This window comes from Sparus aurata, chromosome 18 (assembly GCF_900880675.1).
Source record: "Sparus aurata chromosome 18, fSpaAur1.1, whole genome shotgun sequence".
Taxonomy (NCBI): domain Eukaryota; kingdom Metazoa; phylum Chordata; class Actinopteri; order Spariformes; family Sparidae; genus Sparus; species Sparus aurata.
Genome location: NC_044204.1, coordinates 12307358 through 12325662, shown reverse-complemented (window position 1 = coordinate 12325662; position 18305 = coordinate 12307358). Strand labels below are relative to the sequence as shown.

At 40.8% G+C, this 18305-nt stretch overlaps 2 non-coding genes across 2 annotated transcripts; both read left to right on the top strand.

The window, feature by feature from the left end:
• Window positions 1-5316: 5316 nt before the first annotated feature.
• Window positions 5317-5388, top strand: trnat-cgu (transfer RNA threonine (anticodon CGU)). Its single transcript has one exon. It is a non-coding gene; the product is annotated as a tRNA-Thr (tRNA).
• A 217-nt stretch (window positions 5389-5605) lies between these two features.
• Window positions 5606-5687, top strand: trnal-aag (transfer RNA leucine (anticodon AAG)). Its single transcript has one exon. It is a non-coding gene; the product is annotated as a tRNA-Leu (tRNA).
• Window positions 5688-18305: the final 12618 nt, after the last annotated feature.

Here is an 18305-nt window from a genome sequence, read left to right as displayed (position 1 = left end):
GAGTATGGGTTTCATAGGTTTCCCTGTTTTTTCTAATCCTGAGTAATGAGCTCTGGGGAAGTGATTTTCCTTTTTCTCCTTGACATCTTCACACACTTGCAGAAAGTACAGACGCGTGAGCACATTCATACTGGCTCTTCACTTTCACACATTTCTCGCTCGCCTCATCATGCTGCAGAGAGGCGAACCTCGCTCGCCCACTAACATGCACACACACACACACACACACACACACACACACACACACACGCTCACTGTTTGATATTTTTCTCCTAAGCGGCTTGCATAAAGACAGTTCTGCCTGATTTTCCTCTGTGACTCACAGTTACTAGGAGCTTGCAACGAGGCGTGTGTGTGTGTGTGTCTGTGCGGTTACTCTGGAACAAACATAAGATGTTCCTCACCCTTGCTCACGCCTGAGCTTGTCTCCAGGGTCGCCATAAAGTGACCGGGAGGAAATATCAGCGCATCCTCCGACTCTGACACTAACCAAGACGAATGTCATGCAGACACACACAATAATCATGGCCCAAGCAAGTTGTGTACTTAACGGACGTGAACAAAGAATATTTCCTTCTAGAATGCAAGGCTCAAGAAAAGCAAAACATATAACGTATACAAAGGGAGGGGAGATACAAAAACAGAAGAATAAAACATTAGCTGAACACACTGTGCCCCAGCAGCGCAGTGGTGGTGTCACAAACCAGGGAGCACCCCGGCGTGGCACGCAAGCAGGGCCACACACACATCACCACGTAATAGATCCAACACGGATGAGCGACAAATCATAGGAACACCTGAATAAATGCACAGAGAATCACAATTAAAACAGATGCTTCCACACAGGTGCACTGCGCGGTACAATTCAACGATTAACGTACGAAGTGCTGATCCAGCCCAGTCGGTTCTGATTTTGTATCAGGATGGCAAGAGGGAAAAGATCCAAGTGATTGTGAAAGAAGGTCCGTTGTGGGGCACAGATGGCAGACTACTGCTCAAATGACTGGTGTTTCAGCAGGAACAGTGACCAAAGTGACATCTGCATTTAAATGCATGGGAGGGACATCTGTAAAAAGGGTCGGAGAATGCCGTCAAAAAAGTATATTTGATGACCATGCATTAGTGTGAACTGTGAGTTGTCAGATACAGCAGCTCGGTCATTGGCCTTGAGCTTCAAACTATGATGCCCTGCCTACCCCTCCAGGTTAAGTTTGCATTTGAAGGGCTCCACGGTGAAGTGACAAATAACACATAATCTACAATGTCCAGTTAGTCTCTCAAAATAAAGCTTGCTGGCCTGTTAACATTGTCAAAAAGTATGGTTCGCTTTTGTAACCAAAACTACTTTGTTAGGTTTACAAAAGCTCCTACTCTTGTAAAGGTCTAAACAAAACTAGACCCAAACCCGTGAAAAAAAGGGCAGGAAACAAAAAGCAAGCTCTGCTCAGCTGCTGGTCTAAAATACAAACTCCAAACTCAAACAATGCAAAATCCAAAGTGCAAGATACAAAATGGATTCAAAAAGCATAGGAAGCAAACATGGGCAAAATCAGAGAACTAAAGAGGTACAAAAAAAAATCTAACACTAAATAAAGTACAAACCAAAGAAGCTCTTGAAACGCAGACAGGAACACAAAGGACACAAAAGACAGGACTGAGATGCATGACAAACCAGAACAGAGGAACTGACAAGGGGAAGACAGGGACTTAAATCCTAATGGTGTGTGAACTAATAGAACAGAGGTAAGGCGCAAAAAGGTCAGGAAAAATAGACAAAGGGAGGAAACGAAATGCAAGACATGACACATGAGGACAGAACTTAAAAAAAAACAGGAATTAACAAACGAGCATAATTCAAACCGTGACAACTCTGGTTAAAAAAGAGAGTTCAGTAACCTAAGTGATGTAATTCATGCGTATGTGACATATCTGCGTCATTCATGTAAGTTACGTACATTAACTTAGCCTACTTGGCTCTACGTCGCAAATGGAACGTTTGTCCTTCACAATCAAAAGTCCACTTTTTGACGGTCCTACTACTGCGACAGAGTGGCGCTTCACGAAGGGATGCTGGGGGGGTAACTACAGCGTCAAACTTTAGAAGTGTACTTCAAACTGCTGTTTGAGAACTGCTGCTCTTTCAAGTGACTGAGGATGTCAACGCTGGAAATGCTGGAAATAACAGTCCGTCGGCAATTATACAGGAGCCAGATAATAGTAGAGTTGCAGTGCATAAACCCCTCATTAGAAAGATAAATTCACATTTGAGAGTTCAGTGGTGCAAACACTATAAAGCACTGGTCTACAGAGATGTGGAAAAGGCCTGGATGGGATCTGATGACTTGGTTATGCTGTAGGAGGAAGTCCACTTGTCCCCTTATGCCAGGGACACACATGGTGCTAACGGACAACTATTACTTCTCATTGGGGTAAGTGCTAATTAATTGCTACAGTATAGACAAAGAGGAGGCTCCAGTGATACAGCTGACATGTACATCCATGATGTGTTTAGATATTTTTGATTTTTTTTTTTTTTTTAAATCTGGTATTTACGGAAGAGGATTAGGGCCACATGTGAATTTTTTTTTTTAGTTCTGACTTTATTCTCAGAATTTTGAGAAAAAAGTCAGAATTCTGACTTTAATCTCAGAATTCTGACTTTTTTCTCAGAATTCTGACTTTAATCTCAGAATTCTGAGAAAAAAGTCAGAATTCTGACTCTAATCTCAGAATTCTGACTTTTTTCTCAGAATTCTGACTTTAAAGTCAGAACAAAAAAAAAAAAAATCACATGTGGCCCTAATCCTCTTCCATAGGGTATTGTCTCTTGCCATTTATAGTCAGGACAACTCTTGTTCTTTACCTGTTGCTGAGGAGGATTTATTTGACCTGACCACACAGACAATATATTTCTGTGCAGCCATCAAACCATGGCAATGGCTTGCTGTAACACTGAGGTAAATAGGGTCAAAACCAGGGTAACAAGGAAAGAAGCATATTTCTTTAAGCATATTTGTATCGTATCAAATAATAATTATGAACAAATGAAGTCAAGAACAAAAATTGTAAAAATAAACTGTAAAATTAAGACAGTCCCTTCTCACACATGAAACACCTCCAGAAGCAGCAGCAGCAGCCTGGCCAGTGGCCCTATGATTTCACAGAGAAAGGCCCTGCGTGGTCTCAAATCAAGGTCCTTTGTGCTGTGGGGCAACAGCACTAAGCACTGTGCCGCCATGCTGCCAATATATCCAGTTCTGGTAAAAATGAAAAATTCTGAGATGTGTTATCGCCTCATCAATATTGTGATATCAAAATTATGAGTTTGACCATGCAGTGTGTTTCAGGATCTCTACAAATGCCCATGTTTGCATCATGGCATTGGGAGTTGTGCTTATCCCTGCTGGTGGCGGTACACTGTCGTGCTCTGGATATGCTGTCAGGGGTCTGGTGTGACCTTGCTGGTAGTGGAATATTGATGGAAAGTCCTGCAAAGCAGAGGTTTGTGTCTGGGTTTAAACTGAAGGAGGATCTTGGTTGTGTTGATCGTGTTTTCCCTGTTCCTGTGAGGTACTGAATAATGAGCTTTCTTCTTTGTGTATCGGTTCCTGCAGGGCTGTCATTTCTGCCTCGGGACAGGGCTGACGGTGAAAAAGTGCATTTGCTCCTCATCATCAAGAACATGGGGCAGCAAGAATTTGTAACAGCTGTTGCTCAACAGCCCCTGCACCTGCAGATTTCCCCCTGTTCTCCTTTCAGCTAAGCTGTGTTGGTTTGCCATGATGAAGGCATCCAGCCAGTTGTGAAAGAGTAACAGACATGCACTGCTAACACAGGAAAAATGTTAACTTTTTTGTTCTTTTTTTTCACAGATTTCCTGCCACAGGAGAAAGCTTTTCCAGCCTCGCATTCCAGGACTGTCGAGGGAGGAGCATCGTGTCCCAGTCGGCTGGGCTTCAGAGAGGCGGATGATGGCAACACATTTCCCCGGGCCAACAGAGCAGATGTGGACGGACACAGCATCAACTTTCTGGGGCAAGTGGAATTTCCTAAACTGCTGAGGGGACCATCCACAGAAAAAAACACGTGACCACAACGGCACCACACAAATCAGGCAGTTTGTACCCTGACAACAAGAAGACTTCGTCTTTTGTTCTGCCAGCGCTGCTAGCTGCCTACTACCATCTCATCAACGTTCAAGTGGGGGAATTAAGTGGTGGAAGCGTGCACACTGGTTCTAAACTGGGAAAGGGCATGCAATCCATGGTGCTGCTCCATCCACCACGGTTTGAGGTGCCGCTTCCACTTCTCATGAGGCAATTTCCAGTAAAATATCTTCCCCGCATGGAGAAACATTTTCAAGCACCAACTGTCCAGAGCCAGAATGACTGTCCAGTGTGCCATCAGGATTCAGCCAGCCAGATGGAGGGTGACACTCAAGTCACAACCACAACTGATGAATCCATCAGAGACTCAGAGGTGGTTGGATGAGGCAAAAGAACGAGGAGGACGCCTACAGAAACTGTATGTACTGAGGTAAGTAATAAGTCTTGGTTGAAGTGCTTGTGCTTTTCAGCTGTTTTATCTCTACACATTATGCAACAATACCTTTTTATAATTGAAAACAGTAGGTTGCTAACGACCACAAATGTAAGTTGGATTGAATTCAGTCCTGGTATTAACATGCTCTGTAAAAAAACATGTAACACGTACATAACAGGGACAAACAGACACAATGTGTTCTACACAAAGAAAGGAATATCTTGTTAAAAAAAAAAAGAAATATCATGTGTACCATTTGCAGTGGTAGAAGTGCCAGATAGTTAAGAAAGTGTTGTAGACAGTTTATAAAGTTTACAACTCATACTTTATAATAAAACAACTAATAATAATAATAAACAACTCATACTTTATTATTATTAAATTTTTTTTAAGGGAATCTGGGAATATTCTTCAAGGGCAAAAAGAGTTCCCTATATTGGATATTGTTTACTGCATTTGTAAAATCTGACATGTTTACTGTCATAAAATGTCATCTTCCTTAATAAATTGTGTGTTTTTTTAGAGTGTATATTGCAACTTCTATTTCCAGAAAGACACTGGCAGGTGATTATGCTGGCAAACACTTCATGCAAGTTTTGAATCAAACAGTGGCCGCTGGCAAAAAAATCTCTGCACATTTGTTTTTTTAATTGTGTTACCGCAACTCTTTAAAAAATGTATCAACGATTATTTGTTACCGCCACTTTTTACATGTCTAGAATGATCGTTTAGGTTGCTACACATTTCTCCCAGCCTCAGAATACTTACATGCAGAGCAGAGTGGCGCAGCGGAAGCGTGCTGGGCCCGTAACCCAGAGGTCAATGGATCGAAACCATCTTCTGCTACAATCTCTAGAGCAGCAAGGCTGTTTATGCAACATAAAGAAGTAATGGCACAAATACTAGACAGATGTATCTTCTGAGAGTGATCAACAGATTTCACCTTACCTTTTACTTTAGGTTGCTCATTTATTTCAAGTTGTGAATGTTTCGGCTGTCTTTCTGGTCCACGTTTTCGTGCATACCACACTCCATTTTTGACTGTAGAAAGCAAAGGAATCCTGGTAGTGTGGCCGAGTGGTCTAAGGCGCTGGATTAAGGCTCCAGTCTCTCAGGAGGCATGGGTTCAAATCCCACCACTGCCATTTGCCAATGTGTGCCATCTGTTAATATGATAACCTTACATATACAGGTCTCTGATGCTGGTATATCTATGCTACAAAAATCGCCCTTTTTATAGGGAAAGAAAAAAAACATTTAATGCTGAATTTACAAGAAGGCTCAGAATGTACTGTTTCTCCTCACTAAGTAACTCTTAATATCACACGATTCATACGTTTCTTAGTTCAGTGGTTAGGGAAAACAGACAGTGGTCACAAAAATATGCTGCTGACATCAGCATGTTAGGAACCCAAACATGTACTTTACATTACAGTGAGTCACATGGAAATCAGACAGCATGTAATCCATACTTTCTGTTGTTGTGACTTCTTCTTCTTCTTACTATTTAGTGGGGGAAATCAGTTGAGTAGGGGGTCCTTCTGTGTAACCAAGGAAAACGTTTAAACACACATGGCCTTAAAAGCAAACAGCTTTAAACAGCTTCATCAGTTTTAGAGCTGATTTAAAAAAAATATATATATATATATGGCCAATACCAGACCACCTGAGTAGCCTGACTGGCTCATAACTGACATGAAAGTCAGAAATATATTGAGGTTCCAGAAAACTGGGAGCTTCACTAAGTAGTAGTAGTAGTAGTAGGATGTACCTGAAATTAATTCTTAAATTCACTGGAAGCCAAGGGCAGGACTTTAAAAACGAAAGCACCAAGATTATCCTGCCAATCCTGAAAATAAGCCTGATTAGTGTAAACACAGACATCTCTCTGATATGTCCAGTGATAGAAAAGAAAATGATATGTTTTGGTATCAAGACTCAGGTTCAGAATTAATTGAAAATTGTTTACATTTTGGCCCCAGTTCCCAAATTAAGTTGGCAAACTAATTATCTTGAGTTTGATGGAAAACGTTTAAATTGCTCTGCTTGTTACCCCCTGACAACTAGTCCAGAATGTGAATTATCCGTCAAAAACAAAAAATGTGCTTACTTGATTGTCTCAGGTGTATTTCCTGTGCCTCGATGAGAAATGGCAGCAAACTTGACTTTCCTCGGCTTCAAAGTATTCCCACTCCACTTTAGTTTTATCGAGCTAAAGGCTGGTAATTACACATGACCTTACACAGTAATTTGTTTCTCTAATAATTCTGGTTAAGTGCAATTCAACCCATTTCAGAGAGGATGCACTAGGAATAAAAGAATAGGAATATTTCATTTTAAGAATTACAGTTCCTACTGATTGCCGACTTTACTAACAAAGAAAAGAGCTGAATGTGTTTAAGCTCTCCAACACTATGGGCCTCATACAGGAATTCTTACCTTAAATGTCTTCTACTTTATAGGTAAACTACTGCCACTTAAAGTGGAAATGTACTGTAAGTTTGATGGTCTGTCAGTCAGTCTACCACTTCAGTCCCTTGAGGATAAATCCTACAACGACTCTACTGCTTTCCTGACTTTTTTTAGCACCACTGTAAGGATAGAATCGGTGGTTTGTGTGAAATGTCTCCAAGTCGACTGTAACACCTTGACGTTTGGTACAGGCAAACATGTTTTCCCAAGGAATCTAAGAACTTTGGTGCGATTCCCTGAACTTCATCTTGCACCATCATCATCAATCATCGTAAACTAATGTCGTGTTGATCGGCCTATGCCATAATGTAATAACCGTAACCCCTTACCCTAACGCTATGTTAGCAAAAAAAATTAGATGGTGAAAACATTTAGCTAAACATCAGCACGTTTAGCAGGTATAATCAGCAAGCTAGCATTGTTATTGTGAATATGTTAGCATGCTAACCCAAAAGCACTGCTCTACTAAACTACAGACTACCAGAGCTGCTTGCATTGCAGATAGACTCTGAGGCTGGATTGCTCCAACAAGCATTACCTTTTAAACCCGATTAAATCACAGTTTTAATGTTTTAAACTTCAGTCTAATTTATTATCTTAATCTAGATTAAATTAAATTATGTTGCATCAAACATTTAAACTCCGATTTAAGATGTGAATAAGTATTAAGTTTAAACTCGTATTTGAGGAAGACTGGACCGACTGTCAGACTGACAGATGGTTAACTAAAAGGGCATTTCCACATGCGCTAGCTTGGCTTCACTCGGTTTGACTCAGCCCAGCACAGCTAGGATTGACATCTCTATTATGGCAGAGCTACCTGCTTCAAGGTGAGTCATTAACTGAAGAACACTTGTCTTGAGTGGAACAAGACTTTTAAAAGCAGCAGGCTGATCTATGGCTGTGACTAGCTATTAGAGGAGAGTCTGAAAAACGTTCTTCGTACCGGCTGTATTATCGAAGAATCTGCGCTAACACAGCTCAGCTAATCAGTAACATGCACATTTAATTTCAGATTAATTCTCCACAATAAACATCCTGTGTCATTTTGGAATTCAAAAGCTTTTATGATGAAGCAGCAACATCAGGAGATAATAACCAGCAGTAATTCAACATGAAACAGAAACAGCTGGAAAACATTATATTAAGCATTACAGGGCAGCCAGTAATTTTTAACCTTCTTTATACTCACTTGGTCCTGACAGCAGTTCCAGCAGTGACATTAGGGAACCTGTAATGGTAGGAAAATAAAAAGCCACTCATGAGTTCCATTTGTGCCCAGGAAAAATATTCTGATATGCTAATAATTTGTGAATGCATGTTCATTTAAATCACTCATTCAAGAACCACTACATTTATTTAGTGGCACATGTGAGTCCTAGACTTGTATTTATAGATAATACCCCGGCCCTCAATCTAATACAATACCACTGTGTGCACACACCATGATTTAACATAAATCTATGCATCACTTGACTGCAGTTGGGCCTTCAAGCTCCAAGGCAGCAGCTGTGCTTAGCCGGGTACATAGAGTCCTGGTCGTTACCTGTGATATTTAAGCAGCGTAAGCCCCTGAGGCTTTACTTCAACATGGCTCAGACCCATCGCAGAGCCGAGGCAACGAGCCATAATGATAAGATACAATACCCAGGCGGACTCTTCCGGAACTCAATTGCACATCAAGGAGGATGACATTACAAGCAGCAATCTGCTTGCAGTAAAGCACAAAAGAGGACCGAGTGTGATGATAATAAACATATGTGGAGATCTCTTGAGGGCTGCCTGGCATGAGCTGAAACCCAGGAGGATATTCAGCCATCCCTGTAACACAGCAAGGGGCCGTTATACTGTTGGAATAATGAGTTCCATAAACACAATTTACTGGAATGTGTTAAAAAGTAAGATAGCCATGTCCGTTTCCAAAGACACATTTTCTCACTGGATATTTATCACTTAATGGATTGATTTTCAGGGATTCAGGCAGTAACAGCTTAATTGTCCCCTTTGAATTTGTCTGATTATTCTGGCCTTTTAAGAGTTTTATCATTTCTCACTGTGCACAAAAGGAGCTAGGGCCATTACTGCTCCCTTCTTCACTTTGCTTTAATTGTGCATTTTGACATCACTGAACAGCTTCAGCAAGCGTGCTGGCCGGTGAGCTGAGGAGGGGGAAAGGCTTGCCATATCTACAGGGAGCCCCTCTTCAATCACCTGAGACAGAGATACATTAATGCCGCTGACTTGGAGAGGGTCAAAACCAGGATTACCTCGGTTGAGTTTCGATTTTAGCTGCTGCTACGTTGAGCTATGGGGATTAGATTTTTTTTTTTCTCTTCACTTTGAGCATGGGACCAGGTATTCTGACTGAAGGGGTTCTGAAGCCAAGTGACCACTGGGCAGAGAGCTTTCATAGAGAGTAAGGAACCTTGATAATGAAAACACTGTAATCATCTTCCCACCTTGGAACTACCGCTGATTTTAGTCACGGACCCTGGCTGGCCTCCATTTTTTTTGTTTTGTTTACAAACCCAATGTCTGTTCAATATTATTTCTACCTTCCCGCCTTCCACTCCTCGGTGTCATTTGTCCCCCTTTTCACAAATCATTTAATCAGGATCAGAGGTGGGTAGTAATGTGTCGTTCACACCATTACATGTACTCAATTAACTCTTTAGTAAATTGTACTTTTCAGAGTAGTTTTAATGCACCATATTTTTACTCCAACTTATGTAGATTTTTTGAGAAATATTATCACTTTTACTCCATTGCATTTGGATACACTGATCATGCTACCTTAGTTATTATATTATGCATTCTTGCACATTCTGTTCAGAAGTAGGTGGTTAGTTGGTCCATGGTCTGCTGGTGCTCTCTTATGCTACCACAGCTACACCTCCATTTGACTATTCAAGGCAGATATTGCCCGGAGCTGCAGCAGGAACATGTCTTTCAGAAACACCAAATGAGCCTCCAGGATCAGCTCCTGGAGCCACTGGGCTCCGTGGTCAAGTTATTAATACTAAATATGCAACGTCTGGTTAGACTTTCAAAAAAAAAACTTGCTGGCAAACTTGCTAACCTATTATGAATACATGTTATCTCATTTGGATTGAAACAGTTGCAGTTTGGTTAGGTTTAGACACTTGTGAATACAACTTTGTTCAAATCAAAAGTTCCTGATTTGGTTTAACATAACTACGCAACTCGTGTACTTTCCATTACATAACTTATGTTTTTTAGGTAAGTCACCTTACTTAGAAAACGTAACAAAAATAACAAAATTAACCTTGACAAATAGTCACACTCAAGACTTGAACTCCACCCTCCTCGGGCTCCTCTAAATTACCATGTCAAATTATCAAGCAACTCCTGACTTAAGCCCTTCTCAGAGATTGATTGCACAATAGCACTGTAATGAAGGATCGCCCTCTACACCGTCTTTGTTTGTTTACACTGAAGCAACATTTACAGTAATTCATACATACATACACACACTGATGGCGGTGGCTGCCATGTAAGGTACCGACCAGCACATCAGGAGCAGTTGTTTTTGGGGTCAGCGACCTCCCGATAACAAGAAGCTGGCTCTACCCCTGAACCACAGCCGCCCCCAACCAACAAACCGAACTTCACCCTATTCCACCTCTGTAAGTTTCATACAGATGGTGAGGCGGAATAACAGCCCAATATTCCCGCCTTTGAAAGGCCGTGTGGGGTCTTCACCATTAATAGTAGTGCTCCAGATGGTGGGGGTTACACCACCACAACTACAACTACAGAGGTGGATTCCGTCCGACCAGGCTGCTGTATTTGCCACATTGGGAGCAAGTACAGGCTATTCTTTTTTGCTCAATCTATCATGTTAATCAGTGATTAGGTCGGAATGTCATTATAAGAACGTTAAGTGTGATGACATGCATTGACAATGAGAATTAACATGGAGAATATGTGACTGTTTTGATCACTTTTCAACACTAACGTTAGCTCTAGGGTTTCAAGGCAGTGCTCTTTTCCCTCCTTTGGATGTCATCTATTCAACCACGCTGTGGGCAATGCAAAGCTTTGAAAATACTCCCTTTGCAAAGGTTATCTTCAGATAAAAGGCACCCAATAAGGACTCGCCCAGCTTTGCCATAGTAAACAAAGCACCCACTTTATGAAGCCCTGTTGTTCTGGGTCCTCAGATATTGACCAGTCAGCAGGGGACATTTCATGTCTTTATGAGTCCAAACAAAGAGGTGAGTTATTTCTCTCTGACCTCTGACTTCTCAACTTGGACCCCGCTCAGCCACTTAATGACATCCTGCTCCTGTGTATTTGATGTGCTGCATTGGCAGAATCACATTTCTCTGGTGTAAGCCGAGCAACAAGAACAGTATTGTTATTCATAGCCTTGGAGGGCCAGCTGATTCACACAAGAGGGTGCTTTCAGTCTATTGCTAAGCACCGTGGGGGTTTTGAAAATTATTGGTTTTGGATACCATTCTGTGCAGGATAAAGGCGTTTCATTCACATTATGTGATGGTTCAGACAACTACTGTCCTGAGTTCTCAGATAATGGTTATGTGACATGAAATGTTAATGTCTCAGTTGATTTAAAATGTCTCATTTTGATTTGAGTGTTAGTGGGTTTTACTTACCTTCTTCCCCCTCCACTGGTCAAGTTGATGCCCCCAATAAAACAAAAATGTTCTTTATAGGGAGTACCCAGCCATGATCATGCATGTTAAGTCACATCAGAAAGGTAATACCACTACTACTACTACTACTACTACTAATAATAATAATAATACTAATAATAATAATAATAATAATAGATTGTATTTGAATGCACCTTTCATGGCAATCAAGGTTGCCTCACATCAAGTACAAAAAACAATCAATAAACAACAAGAATTCATAAAAACAGCAGCATATTGATTTATTAAATGCAAATCAACACAAATCTGGCTGAAGATCTCTTGGGTCACCATTTGTAAAAGAGGCCTGTGAACACAGAAAGTAACTAGAATAGCACTCTGTAGATTACATACCGCCGCCATGACCCAACAGTCCCCATTAATTCAATCAAGTGTAATCCAATATCAATCTTGAGAGAATGTATCACTGTTGTCAAATTAGAATGTCACATTAAGCTATCCAAGAAAAACCTTTCCATGTGTTATTTTGGTCAGTTAGGCCACGTTTTCATAGTCTGTAGGTCTTTGTTTATCCTTGCAATGGACAGTAAATAGTTCTTACAGGTCTGGCCAGGTCTTTTTGTTTTAGCAGACTAGATTGCTCAAATCTAAAACTTCAAACCTGTGATTATTAGTATGTCTAGATCACGTGTACTGTACGTTGCATATGCACCTTGAAGGGCATCATTTTGTGTTGAAAAGTTGGGAGGACTTCAGATAAAGAGACATACTTTAATATAAGCCATTTCAGTAAATACAATGTGGGGTGTTTAGGTCAGAGTACATATTTACAGCAGGAGGAAACATTACACAACAGCACATCAAAAGGGCAGATCCTAGGTCTCTACACTGTCAACAATACCAAAATATTCAGCATAAAACCTTGACTCACTAAGTAACGGTCGTCAATATGCATCACATACACAACTTGACCACCACGTCAGTCAAACAATACCAATATTAACTCTACTGTTGAAAAAAGCAGTGCATGTCACTCGGTTGTTTTCATTCGCCGGCTAACATTTCTCGGTGTGAGATATTTCTTCTGAAAATGTTTTACAAATCCTTCTTTCAGGAAGCGATGGGAATAAAATCAGCCAATTAAAAAGTGGTGTCCCTGGCTTTCCCAGTGTAAATGACACCTATGTGTACTTTACACATTACATGGGGATATTGCACTTCTCACAAATGGGAAAAAAATACTAATGTAAATAAAATGTCTTTTAATGATTCACTATAACGGTTAAATTATTAGAATATAATTAAATACACCAATCAATTAGGTACAGTTGCAGTATCATATATCTTAAGTATAAAAACTCTAACTGGTCCTAGGATATTGTTCGTTGGCAGTCTCGCCAAAATAGCTTTCACCTGATTGGTGACGGAGTGAGCGAGCTCCCTCACACCAACACCACTTTACATTTGGTAGTGATCACATGTAAGTGGGCTGGATTTGAAATATCCAGATTGAGGAGAGCGGAAGGGATAAACTGACACAGCTTGATTGACCTCACACGGAGGCAGGTCTCAAAACTACATCAGCAAGAGGTGTGATGGGAAGGCGTTACCTAAACATACACACACCTTACATTTGTAGAGTCCAAACATCAGCCGAGGGACACACACAACCCACTACCTTCCTGTGAGATCCCGTCCCAGAATGACTGATGGCTGCCACAGTCCAACAATCACACTGGACATGGGGTAGGTGGTGACAGAGTTCCCCACCCCGGGTAGCTCCAGTACATCTTTCAATCAGTGAAGGCCCCTTCAGAGCCCCTTGGTGAAACAGTGCAGAGAAATTGAATAGCATAGCCGGAGTGGGCCATTTCTTCATGTGTCTAGAACAGAAAGGTAGTGCTCCGATATGACAAAGGCTTTTTTATCAATGATAAACTTGATTCTTTCAACAGGTCTATCCTGTCCTTCTCTTAAGTTTCTTGAATTTCCACAAACCTTTTCAATTGGCATAGGTCCACCAAATTGCAGTGGAAATGATGCACCAATCAATAGCCAGTTAATAACACATTCCATTTTCTGTCAAGTTGATAGTACGTTTAAATTCTTTGGGGAGAATAACATTTCATATTGGTTATTTTTAGATTCAAAACCCTTTGCCTTCCTTATAAGGTACAGGAATAACACTGTCTGCATCACTGACAACCATGTAATTTCTCAGTGGAACACAACACGAACCGAAAACCCTGTCTCTCACTGGGACTGTTCTGTTCTCAGTAGGAGGCAGTGGCAGCAGTTAATGATAATTAGTAATGAGATAAGCAGAGAAACCAGAAAATCTGATTCTCTGATTCCAAGCCAAAGCCAAGTATCGCAATTTCCCGAGTGTATCTGAAGTGGAAACATTAGAATAAATCAGGCCTTGTTTGTTACTGCAGATCCACATATCTCTCCTTGTGCCACTTTAATTATCCAGTACTCAAGGACATCTCCATTATACACTTTACCACTGTCAGATGAAGATCATGTTTCTCCACAAATCAGCCTTTAATGTTCAGTGATAAGAAGTCAACGGAAGAGATCTCACTCATCCTTATGTGCTGCTATACAGGAAACTCTCTGAGGACTGAGCCCTCCCACAGGCAAAGCACCTACAAGCATGTAGCTACTTCAGCACTGATATTTAGATTCCCATTTAGAGGAGGGGATCTGGTTATCTTCTTTCAGGGGGTCTGATCCTGTGCAATGTGACTTCAGGCTACAATTATGTTTAATTTCTCCACACATCTTCTAATTTTCCCCCCATAACACTGAGAATGGCAATCTTTTTTTTTTCCCGTAAAAAAATAAACAAAAGAAACTAATATCTTAAATTTGATGAGGTTCCTGGGGTCACACCCAAGTTGCTAGATTTATAGAATCACAACAAAAGTTGTGAAGGCAGCCACTACCATCAGTAAGGGTCCTGCAATGAGCTGGCGACTCATTCAGGGTGTACCCTGGCCTACGCCCATAGAGTGAAACTGGATTTGGCCCCAGTAAGCCCCGCAACCCCTTAGGGGGAAAAAGCGGCAACATCCCGCGACCCTCACGGATAAGTGGAAAAGAAAACGGAACGGAACGGAACAACAAAAGTTCTGATACACATCTACACACAAGTAATAAGCAGATTGAAGCAGGTTCCGCAGTTTGTAAAATTGACATACAGTGTAACCCCCCAATGCCTTTCAGCTACTTGTTCACTTTGCCTGTCACTATAACTTCTGGGAGTGTGAAGGAGGAGGTAGGCGAATGAGACATAATGTGAATGAATCTTAAAAACGTTCATGAAGTACGTTTCCCCTCTAGCTCCAGACAGCGGTTGATATTACAGGTAATAAACAACCGACACTGGAGGTCAGCTCCACAGAGTGTTGTTGCAGTCAGGTTGATAAACAGGAGTGAGGCTTAATCCCAAAAGTTAAAGCGCAATCTCTGAGGTCTCCACATTGGGGCAGAATCCCACGTGCACATGGTGTTTATGCCTCCAGGTCTATCTCTGCTACTCCATTCCACCCAGCTCTCCTATTACAACTCTTGACAAATGACCCCTTGTTGCTTTCCGCCTAGCTTCATAAATGGCACACTACATATTTCTACATACAGGAGTAGTAATTATTCTTCCCCCAATCTCATATACAATATACTGGATGCCTTTACATTTCATTGTGAATATTTCATCTCATAGTAGTGTAAACCTGAAGGGTCCCTTGAGAACAGAGACACAACTACAGAAACACTGACATTATTATTCAGTTATTGAACACTTTCCATTATGCTTGATAAATGTGCTTTTGGTTATGTCCCATGTTCCAAAGCAGCTTGTGAATGCTATCATATGTCAGACTGCTCCTCCTGTTTCCTACCTACTTCCAATTTCATTTAGATTTTAATCTCACTTAAGGTAAAAGCAAAATAGCTTTCACACTTGTTTAACAGGGGCAGTGCATTTTGAGAAATCAATCCTTTCAGATGTGTATCTTGGGGGCAGACACCACATTTATTGCAGCAGCGAGTGTCTCAGTTTGGCATGGGCACTGATGGAACAAAGCAGATTCAGCGAGTTCCTCTCACCTCTCTCTCTCATTTCTGCAAATCAGTTTGTCAAATCCTTTTTTTCTTCCCTGTTGGTTGGCACATCAGCAAGAAAACTATAGGAACCATAAATGTTAAAAAGATAGCAAGCTGAATCTGCCTGGCATGGGAGGGAATCTCCAGGAGAATCACGACGGACGAGGCGGGGGGTGGCTTGAAAGATGAAAGCAGTCTCTTTTTTTAGTGCACTTCCTGTTGTTTGAGTGAACCTAACCTTTTTTTTTTTTTACTAACTGAGGCTCCCCCTACAAAACAAGCTCTTCTTGACATTTTCACTGCTAACCATGAATTCGGGTGGGAAAATGTGATTGGAAACCAATGTTCTTGCACACCATTATTAAATCAGATCACCTGCTTTAAAAGCTTTTGTCATTTGAGCAGTAGGGACTATTTTACATCCTGACTAATTCATTCATTTTCATTTAATTACTCCAATCCCTGGCTAATCCTCAAACTATTTGACAATAAAAGTTTCATTTTTTGTCAATTCTGGTGAATTTAATATTCAAGATTCAGGACTGAAAATGTAATCATTTTCATCATGCCACACGATCTCAGGAGGAAATCTCCTCTTATCAATAAAAATATCCTCTATCCAAAGTTTCCTGGTAAATAAGACAGAGGCACATAACATAATCTTGAAATGAAGCATGGCTCCATTAGCTGGTCCTTTTTCGACATAACCTAAGGAACTGAAGCTGACTCAGAAACTAAAAGTCCCTTTGCAACATTCTCGTTTGTTTTTTCTCCGCATCTGAAAAACCCAAGGAAAATTAGTCAAACACTTGCGTCCGGCTTTACTGTGCACTGTGTAAATCATGCGCCCTCTTGGGTGTTTCACGAGAGAGTATTATAAGTTGAGAGGCATTTATTAAAAATAACTCAGCCCTTGGTTTGGCTTTGTTGTTTTGAATTTTCTTATGCAAAACTAAAGGGAAAATCATTTCCTTGGAGTGTACAGTGTTCAGACAAATGTCCACCAGTTAAGCATAACTGTTTGCTTTTGTTTGCACACACAACCCTCCTCAGAAAGGAAACTTTGAAACTTTGTAGTACTGTTGTCTCAGGCATATAGTCCAGATAAGAGAAGATGAACTGCAGGATATACAGTATTTATATTTTATAGTGGTTAAATATGCAGATAAAAGTTATATTTCATTCTTTCAGGGTAGCAGACAGTAATACCCTCCATATCTTCCATCTCTCCGACACAATGCAGGTGACAGTCGCATCCTCCGCCTGCGGAGGTGTGTGTGTGCGTGTACCTCTGCATATGCATGCATGTTTCTTTGTATATACTATATCACCATTATCATTTTTTTCAATACGAACAGAGGAGGCCTCTGAGAAGCTCTCTCCAGCCCAATCATCACATCTGCTGGTTCTCAGGAAGAAATGTAAAAGTTGCTTTTAGAGTTATGGCCAAGCAAACAGAAGGAATGGAGCACTTGGCTCTGGATTAGCACAAACAGGTCATATTTGTCAGGTGAGCAACACTGGATGCTTGATGCTGCTTTGATGCTGTTTATCAGGTTCTGAAACGAGTTACGCAGCATCCACAATACTCAGCCAATTATCCATGGCGTTCGCTAATGTAATTAAGATGAGGGGTGTAGTTGATAAATAAACTGAATGAGCACTGAAGCCAGTTTTTCATGTTTGTTTGTACACATTTGTGTATAGTTTAAGACACAAGTGTTGGAGGTCAACACCCCATCTCTGTAGAAAAGGGAGGAAATTACAGCACACACTCCAGGACACATCACCCTACAAATATTACGGCTGTGTATTTTCTGCAGATGAGTACATTTATAATCAATCAATTATCTGCTGTGGGTTATAATTAATGGGAGGTGGATAGAAAAACTAACCTCTTTGGTTCTTGACTTTTTTTATATTACAACCCCAATTCCAAAAAAAAGGTGGGACTTCGGCAGAGAAGGCAAATAAACAGTATAAGTGTATGAAACCAAAAAGCTCTCACTCTACGCACCCAGTGTCAGTTTTGCACATAAAGGACTAGGTGGTGAAGTGGCAATAACATGTATTATTCAACCTATGTTAGACTTTCAAAGGAACGGCTTCGCGGTAAGACATTATATACAATGTCAGGTTTGACTTTCAAAATGACGCTTGCTGACAAACAGTTCACATATGACATATTATGACTTTTTGATTTGTCAAATAGTCGCAGTTTGGTTAGATTTAGGAAAAACAAAAATTTAACCATGTTAAGTCTGGTACCACAAGTTATGTAAATGTTACTATGACAGGGTAATGTACGTGATGTCAGTCTGGTAACATAAATGATGCAAGTTCTGTCATTTATGTATGTTAAATGACAGATGTGAAGTAATATGCTTTCAACAATTATGTGTTTCACAAAGAGGTGAGCCTCGCCTCATCCTTGCTTTTGAATGACTGAGGCTTTCCAGGGTTCCCCTTTCTACCCAATCACAATACTTCACCTGTTGTCAGTGAACCTGTTTACCTGTGGAATGTTTCCAACAGGTATTT